Raw genomic sequence first — 9,394 nt, 5'->3', positions numbered from 1 at the left:
GATTTTTTTAAGAGATAAAATAAATATGAAATTGGGTGGTTAGGGAGGTGAGGAAGAATCTGGGAAGAACTGAGAAAAGAGAAAGAATATGCTCAAAATATATGGTAGGAAATTCTCATAGAATAAATAAAAAAACCATAAAAAGCAGGAGGCCAGTACTAAAAAAGATCCACATGTGTGGCACTGAAGGAGATGGCATCCCTGTGTACCGTGTTTCCTGGCTGTTTTGTCTTTAGCTGGCGGTCAGAAAGTATTCTTAGAGTTGGGCCCCAGTTCCTGAATTTGCTACATTTCTAGCATCCCCTCCTCTTCCACCATGCTCCCCTTCCCCTCTTTTTCCTAGGATGGACTTTCTTTGACATATGTTCCTACCCTTTCCACTTCCTGTCACAAAGAGTTTCACACAGGGCTTTGCAAACCAGGGCTATGCAGGTTTTGATCTCTGCCTTCTAGAAATGTAAACCTCCCTGAAAGAAAGGAGTTTAACACAGGCAGCAACTGGAAATCACAGTCAGATGGACACAGAGCTTAAGGGATGCTTTGTAAAAGGATGTCGGGGGGTGCTGTCGGGAATAAGGGAGAACCTTGGAATCAGCAACCTAGGGAGCTATTAACACTGTTAAACCTTAAAGGGAGAAAAAGACAGAACTGAGTGCAGGGCAGGTTATGACTGTGGAGGAGCAACCAGGAGGGAACTGTCCACATAAGAGTGCCATCTCGCTCCATCCTCTCTCGGCTCCATCAGTCACTGACCTACAATCTCTTCCAATGATCTACATTTAACCCTTCATTCTCTCCATCAAAAGGCTTCATTCTTCCCACTTGGTAGCATAGGAAGAAGCCCAGGAAACTGGCTTTGTGCATTGTCTTACAAACCAACATCTCAGGCTTTGTTGAAGTGATCCTGGAAGATTTTTTTCCACTCAAAAGGGTGCTGAATATTTATCATAGTTCACCATACTCACAACTGGTAATGAAGGAGCGGTTGGAGAATGGATGGAGAAAAGACTGCCCGTTCCTACAGTGTCCTTCCAGCCAGCAGGACTGTGCCCCATCTCCTCACACCTCACTGCGGTGACTGAAGATTTTCCTCCCAAGAAAACCCCTAGATTGACTCTTGTACAGAAGTAGTACATTTTCTGTTAAATGACTTGTGAAACAACAATTCAGCCAATCCTGCTAATAGTTGTGATCAAGAAAGTAACCGGATACTGGTTGTGTGAATGACCCAGGATGCAGCGCCAACCCTAAATTGCTATTTTCAATCCCTGATCTTCCCTCATGTCCTCATCTCCCACGATGAGGGACAGACCCTTTCCAGCCTGCTATAAGCAACTCAGGAAGTGGAGGTGGGGACTAGAATCAGAGACCTTTTTTCTTTTCTTTTGAGAGCTGTTTGTTTTGAGATGAAGTCCTGCTATACATCCCAGACTGTCTCAAATTCTCAACACTGCCTCTTCCTCACAAATGATGAGTCTCTGACACCGCGGACCCAGCTAAGAAAAGTGGCTATATCTTTGCTCTTTAAGAGAATGTGTAGCACACACTAGAGTATTTGACTACTCACTTTCACCTGCTCATCTGTAAAGATATAACAAGGTTTAGTATATGCCTCACCATCAAAATTTACATCTTAACTCTGCCTTTGTGGCAGAGTCACTGTAGATATCTTTACTGAAAATGAGGTTATACATAGTTGGGTAAGTTCTTATCTACCTGGCTTGTTTTCTTATAGTCAGTGAAATTGGGATGCAAACCAGAATGTTCTACTGATAAGGCAGAGACCAGTATGAGGTATTTACCAACCACAGAGGGTTAAAGACTGTGAGCAACCTTCAGAAAGCAGGGGAGAGTCACAAGACTGGTACCTTCTTGACCAGCCTTCCTCAGAACTGAGAGACAAATAGGTCTGTTCATGGCCCAGGACTGCAGTTCTCTGTAATGGCAGCTACAGCAAATAAATACAGTTTGAAACCTGGTGCTTCAAGCATACCTGAAGGAGAATCCAGGCCATCAAACCTTAAGTCAATTATCCAGAATAGTTAACAGCCGTAGATTCTCACTTTAATGACCCTTGCCAAATCATGCTCGTAGAACTGACCGCCTTGGTAAAGGTTTACATACGTGACTTAAACCATATTCCTGTTCTTCACCCCCTTATTTACCTGTGGGGTGGGGTGACAAGGGAGAGGAGAACAGGTGCACAATGCCCAGCAAAAAGAGGGAAGCAGAAGGAGGCCAGAGAGTACAGAAAATACAATCATTATAATAGTCAGACAAACAAACAGAAAACTAAGGACAAAGAAAGCCTGGAGAAATTCAGAGAGAAATTTAAAATGGAAGGCAGGTTAACACCAACCAACCAAAACCAGGAAGACAAGACGGATCCTAAGGGAGCCCAGCCAAGAGGTTCTGAATTCACATCAAACATTACTTCTGTCTCCCAGGAAGCTCCCCTGTTAAATGGTTCAAGACAGCTGCATTTGGCTAGAACAGCATGGGATCAACGAAAAGCACACAAATCACAAAAACCTCCCACTGATTCGTAGATAATATTGTAGCAGTTGTGCAAATTCTTCCCCCGTCTCTGCTAAATTCTGTATTTCATCCCACTGAACCCTGTGCATACAGAATTCCGCCAAAATGGTTGTATGACTGTCATGGAAAACACATTTAACAAAAATGAAGCTCGATTAGACTTGAAGAGTTCATCCTTCAAGCCTCTTTGCCCAACTCCTCAGAACAGGGCTGCCACCTGGCAAACAGCGTAGGGTCAGAAACCAGTGAGGGCGCTGGCAGGTGATCAGTCAGCCTTGTTCAGAATATTCCAAACAACTGCCTGAATATTACTTTATAAGCTTCTGGAGTTTAACTTAATAGATGTCTAATATTTTAAATGCATTTCAAGTCCACATGCTTTCAGTTTTCACACAGAGGCTCATAATGTGTGTGTGTGTGTGTGTGTGTGTGTGTGTGTGTGTGTGTGTGTGTGTCCTGTCTTGGTAATACATGAGAAGTCGGATATGATTTCAGTTCATACTAAATAGCAATGCCATAACCTGTCACCTAGGTAGGCCCTGTTGAGATGAGTACGACACGCCCCAGGGGTTGCCTGCTGTCCAGCTATGGAAGGCTACCAGCATTGTCCTTATATACAACTTCTGACATGAACCCAAGATACTTGAAACCCTACTTTCCCTTTGCAGCCAAAAAATGACCATCTGAGCCCATCTAGAATTCTGAGCTCCACTCTATTAATGGACATGCAACACTAACACTTTAAACCTGCAGTGACTTACACAGCTTTATCTAATATTATCTAGTACCTATCTTTCAAGGTATGTGTCATTTAATAAGCTTTTAAATATTTTGTCTACAAGAAGAGATGGGAGAGTTAGATGTCAATATATTTCACTTTCTATTTTCAGAAAAACACAAATACACTACCCAGAAGTCAGACTGAGTTTTATATCACAATGGAATTAATGAATTAATGATGATTTTATCTGAGTTTCTTGTTTGTGTGTGTGCATGTGTATGTGTGTGTGTGTGTGTGTGTGTCCATTTTAAGCCAACCAAGCCCAGTTAGTGTTGCCATTATGAATACAGGTATGGGATCATCCACTAAGGCATGGGCAGCCTATCAATGGCCGCACCATGGAAGAAAAAGGACTTTCCCTTCTCAAGCAGCCATCAAATGCCAATAGCTCCTCAGTTGGGGGTGGGGCCTCAGCAGCCCCTCCCCCATCAGTGCTGGACCCTTTAGCTGTCTTCATTTTAAGTAGGTAACCACAACTGCTGTTGAGCTTATGTATGCAATAGCCATGACGTGGCCAGAAGACAGCATTTCATGATTGTTTAGAAACAGGCCTCACTATGTAGCCCAAGCTGGCCTTGAACGTTTAATTCTATGATTGCGTGCATACTGGTACGTGCTACCGTGCCTTGCTTGAGTTTGTTGGCATAGAGTTTAGTTTGGGATTTAAGTCATGATGTTCATTAGAGATTTCCTAACCTTTTTCTTCTGATTTTTACCCTAGCTCAATTCTAGCTCTCCAGTGTTCATTTCAATAGTCCCTTCCCTGCTGGCTGAAGGGATAAGAGCCCCTGGGAAATATGCAAATCCAAAGGGCAGGTAGCTAGGAACCACCACCCAATCCCAGGGCCTCAAGACCTGTGGCCAATGCAGGACTTCATGGCACCTTAGGGACTCTCGGGTGTTTCATTAAAGGAAGGGCTGTTCAGGAGTAGAAAATGGCTGCTGGGAATTTGTGGCAATCCTAACTTAGAGACTTTGCTGTTCAAGGCATGCTGAAAGCTAGTTGTTTATTCCACGAAGACTGGACTAACTGGGTTAGGAGACTGTGAACAGGACACAATTCTCCCACAGGCTGTTCTCTGCAGATTGGCTCCCACCCTACCTGCCTTTCACCTTACCGGTTACCACCAGCTCTCAGTTGTCCACCCTATGTGGGCTTTATAGAGGTTTCATGGTCATTTCCCATTCCCAGCCTTCATCTCCCCTCTGGTCGCTCTATGACATGGACAGCATCTTCTCCATCTTCCCATCATTCTCCTTCTTCCTGCCCACACTAGTGGCTTTGCATTCATATCTTCATCCTGGACCTCTGTCCTGAGCATCTTCTTCTAGGTGTGAATTCTGTAAGGTTTGCTTCTTAGTCACCTCCAAATTTTTGGCACTTGTGCTCAGGGATGGACAAGGAAGGAAGCAGCCTGTCTGGGTATTTTTTGCTTTTCAATGGACATTTAAATGGATTCTCATCATGAAGGATGTTTTCCCAGTCTTTCGTCATTTGCAAGTACCTTAGACAATTTATTCTCCTCAAGCAGACAGAAGCATTAGATCAGCTGTCACAGAGCACAGCGGGTGGGAACAAAGGGTTAATTGGGTGGCAGCAGGAAAAGCAGGCAGCTCTCCAGTCGTGTGTCACTGTATCTCATGCTCCTGGAGGAAACACGTAGACATTTAGCAAGGGGGAATTTGAAATAAAAGGACTAGACATTGATTTACTGACAAGCATTTACATTCTGTCTTTAGTACTTGAAGTTCCCTAAATTTTCTGAATATCAAATCTACTTACACAAACCAAAATAAAAAGTCTAAATGAAATAGAACGATGTTTTCTGAGATGCTGAAATGCCCCTAAGCTTCTACAGCTGTGGACACGTGAGACACTTTCATAAGCATGGATTGCCTCGATGGAATGTTTTTTATCCTTTCTTGTCTGTATCTAAAATGCTATGTGAGTCTGGAAAACAGCCATAAAACTGACATTTTGATAAATCCTACATGTTTTTCTTAAAATTAAGAAGAGGGGAATGCCAAATCTCCGACGGGAAAACAAATAAATCAATAAACAAGCTAGGCAGGTAGAGTCAAACAAATTATTAGTAAATAAGGGGAAAAATCTCCAACGCAGAAGTGATGAAAACTGAAAATGGGCAAAAACCCACAATTGGCAAAGCCAAACAAGTCAACAAAAAGAAAACTATAGGAAGTCAGAAGAAAAGAGAATTGAATATAATCCATTTTTTCCTCAAAATTAAAGTACTGTTCGGTATAACCTTGAAGGATAAGCTGACACAGTTTTGGATGAACTCATTCTCTGGTATACTGTCCAGTTCAACATCCTCTTAAGCAGGACAAATCCTGTAAATGAACACATGGTGTCTAGAAGCTATGAGCTCTACATTCTAGTTACTTAACAGTGGTTGTCCTATCCAGGCGAATACCTTTATTTTACAGACTGAATCCTCAAGGGAAACGTCAGAGGTTCTCTCACACGCTAATGGTGGAAAGGGCCTCCCGACACCCACTTCCTTGGTCACTTCCCTGGCCATTGTGAATTCATCATTATCAACATCCTCACCTGTATCCCACTCAGATCCCTCAGCCCCGCGAGATGGACCTCATCTTTACACCAGCAGCATCTTAAACAGACGTCCAAACATGTGGGAAGAATAAGCCAGTCCTAGAACTCAGCCTCCGAGTCCACACTCTGAGACCCTGGGTCACTTTCTGCCAGTTTGATCAAATAATTTAAGCTAAACAATCTGATTTATGGTGAACACCTACCTGGGTGTCTTTTCTCTTGACTGATTTAATCTGTCCTCTTTTGCTCTAACAGACCATAACCATGAATAGAATATTTTTTTTCTTAGTCCCAGGAGTTTTTCTAGATCATCGACCCTAAGGGTGGCTTGAGGAACCAACATTCACAGCTCCCTGTTGTTATTCTAAGAAATTTAGTGCTGGTAAAAAAAAAAAAGCATGGTGGCATTAAACAGCATGAACATATTGCCCTGCAGTTCTCAAGGTCAGAAATCAAGAATAGATTAGAGCAAGCTGCATTCCCTCCGGGGACTCAAGGGGAAATCTACTTCACTGCCCCTTCAAGCTCACAGATGATATATGGTGCCTTGGCTCACGGTTCTTCACACCTAGCAGCATAGACCTCTCCCCCTCCACTTTGAGTCTCTGTGCTCCTCCATTGGTCAATACATTAGCTTAAAACTTCCTTCTGACCCTCTGTACCACCCCTGTTTCATAGGAAACCCAGTGATCACATTGGACCAACTCAGGCAATCCAGTATACTGTCCCCAACTCAAAAATTCTTGACTTGTAATGTCCTCATTACCATTCAATGCCATGTTTTTCTAGATTCTAGGAATCAAGACATAGACTTACCCGGATAGCAGGAAGGGGCATGATCCAGCCTGTTAGTCCACGCCACGAGGTGAGGATCACAGTGACTACCTTTCCATCTACTTTCTGGATGGCTTTGGAACATCCCTCATCTCTCTCCCATAAGTTCACTCAGATATTTCTTTGGCTTCTCCGGAATAGCCTTTATAGTTTCCATGTCTACCCATAGGAGATGGGGAAAAAAGACAAAGCAGGAGGGCTTGCCGTGTCTATGAACGCTGCAGCCGGTATCTCCTTGGAGAACACGGAACTCTCACTTCGACTGTGTTTAGAAGCTGCATCATTTAAAGCCAAGATGACCACTGCCAACAAGGTCACTCAGCAAATCTCTTATATGGGACATTCTTGACCACACCCTTATCCACAAAAATAGCATAATATTTTCTTAAGGGTCAAGGTTCTTTGGCTTAAAGAAAAAAAATGTTGATTTCTTCAGGAAGAAAAGCAAAATAACATTTTCTTTTCACCTCCTGTAATTATTGCTGCACGTCCCCCATCTTCAGCATCCTTACAGAAAACGTCCATTTCCACAAACTCCCCAAAGGATCGATTAAGCAGAGAACTCTAAACCTAGGCATCATTACCATCATGACATGAGTCAGATACTCCCAAACTGTGCTTATGTCTCTTCAGAACCTTTCTTTGTCAACGCATTCTGGGATATGTATTTATCCTCCCAATAAACCGAATAAAGACAGTTCCAGAACGTCCGACTCCCGGGTAGCTGGTAAGAGCGCAGGATGCCTTCAGACCAAAGTCAACAATTGCTGGAAGAGTCAATGTATTGGGAATGAGGACAGGTTCATGTGAAGATAAAAAGAGCCCATACTTTGGAGGGCTGTGAACCTAGTTAATCACTGTCTGGGCACATTGGAAAAGGCCAAAATACACAGTCTCCTAATTGCCCCCATTTGTCTGGTTAGTTGTCTGCATTGCAGCGAAAGGAGCTCGGGAGTCGTGGTTCTGCCATCCAAAGCCCTTGAGGACAATCAGACTTCAGGGACAGGGTTGATGAAGCTTTGAGCCTTACAGGGCTATTTCCCTGTAACCCACTCAGAGTACAATTGATTGAATGTTTGGGGTCATTTACATTGTGCAGCTGGGGTCACCACACGCTTAATCCTGGAGGAAAGCGAAGTAAAGTTGGCCCCGAACGCATACGGCTCGCAGCCAAGTTTTGAACAGCTGAAGGTACAGCCACGATCTGATGCCCGAGTTAAAACACGCAAACAAAATTGGAATACGCTTCTTTGATTTGTTCTGCTTTCCTGCAGGAGGTCGGAGAGGTTTGTCACAGCATTCAGGTTTGCTTTCGTGAGTGACCACACAATACCTGTGATGGTGCACCACCTCCAAATGTTCAGGCCATCCCCTTGGATAATTGGCCCTGTTTTAAAACCTGATGAAATTGCGCTTGTCAGTGTATAAGCCTTTGCCAGAGGGAGAAGGTCCGTGAACTGAAAGACGCGCCTTCAGAATTTTCAAAAGGATGGCAAATTTAGTCAAATTGGGCAAAAGTGAATCAAATTTCACAAATTTAAGAATGTTTATGTAAATCTTTAAAACATATGTTGCCACAGCTGTGTTTAGCATAAAATTACGGTGAAAATAATTCTAATGAAAATGATGGCGTATTTATATAATGCCTGCCATCCACAAGCGCCAAACCTGCTACACAGCCGACCTCATTAGCCTGACTAAACCCCTTTGAGCTACAACGTAAATATTAGCTCCACTTTGCAGATGAGGACGGCAGGATGTGGGCAAGTTTGTGCCCAGCTAAGTAGGTCAGGCTGGAAGCGGCCTGACTCTCCTGCCTCAGTAGTAAATTATTCTCTGAGCCAGATTTCGTGAGAGGATCCCTTTCCTGCACACTTCCAGCAGGGACTTTCCCTGCCCTTAGGATGGGAGAAGGAAGAATTGAAGAACATCTACTTCCATCCAGCTGTGAATCAATCATCTTGCTAAAAATCAACTTATATACACAGGCAGAGTCACCATCTCCATGCGTGCCAGTGAGGGTGAGCGTTGAGAGAAAGGCCAAAAGCTTTGCAGTTTTGTTATGTTGATGTGGCATTGAACACATCAGAAAAGGCTAATCCAGGGTCCAACACAGACAGGGCAGTCAGCTCTGCATCCTACCTGATTGTTTTCACCTTTGTCTCAGCCCTTGTTCTGCTGCTGAGTAGGCTAAGTGAATGACAACTCCAATAACAAGGGCAGGGGAGAGAGACAGAGGGAGAGAGTCAGAAAGAGCTGGAGAGGCAGAGACATATTAACACTGATCCAACTCTTTGTTCCAGGAACACAAGTACCAAGGAATGCCATCAGATGCTCCATCTATCATCTGGTGGTGGGCTCCTTCTGGACCACAACACTGTAGAACAAAGCTAGCACCCAAGGGATTATGTCACCATTTTATCGGAAGCCTGCTATCTAGACAATTAACCCACTCCTGTAAAACTTTACTGCATCCCAGGTGATGATGGTCCTGTATCCTAATGTCTTAAAGGCCCTGCATCTTTTTGGCTTTGCTGCTGCTTTGTTTTTTAATTGATTTTATTGAGCTAGACACTTTTCTCTGCTCCCCTTCCTTCCTCTCCCCTCCCCTTCTACCTCTCCCATGGTCCCCATGCTCCCAGTTTACTCAGGAGACTTTTATCTTT

General features: G+C 43.6%; 1 long non-coding RNA gene across 1 annotated transcript; it reads right to left on the bottom strand.

Moving 5' to 3' along the window:
* Positions 1-4,487: 4,487 nt before the first annotated feature.
* Positions 4,488-7,341, bottom strand: LOC148118771 (uncharacterized). Its single transcript, XR_015735720.1, has 3 exons — positions 6,711-7,341; positions 6,098-6,273; positions 4,488-4,966 (listed from the first exon to the last, which is right to left on the bottom strand). It is a non-coding gene; the product is annotated as an uncharacterized LOC148118771 (long non-coding RNA).
* Positions 7,342-9,394: the final 2,053 nt, after the last annotated feature.

The sequence above is a fragment of the Myodes glareolus genome, chromosome 20, assembly GCF_982192425.1.
Source record: "Myodes glareolus chromosome 20, mMyoGla1.1, whole genome shotgun sequence".
NCBI lineage: Eukaryota > Metazoa > Chordata > Mammalia > Rodentia > Cricetidae > Myodes > Myodes glareolus.
The sequence above is the reverse complement of the archived record's forward strand: the minus strand, read 5'-3'. Positions and strand labels throughout refer to the sequence as shown.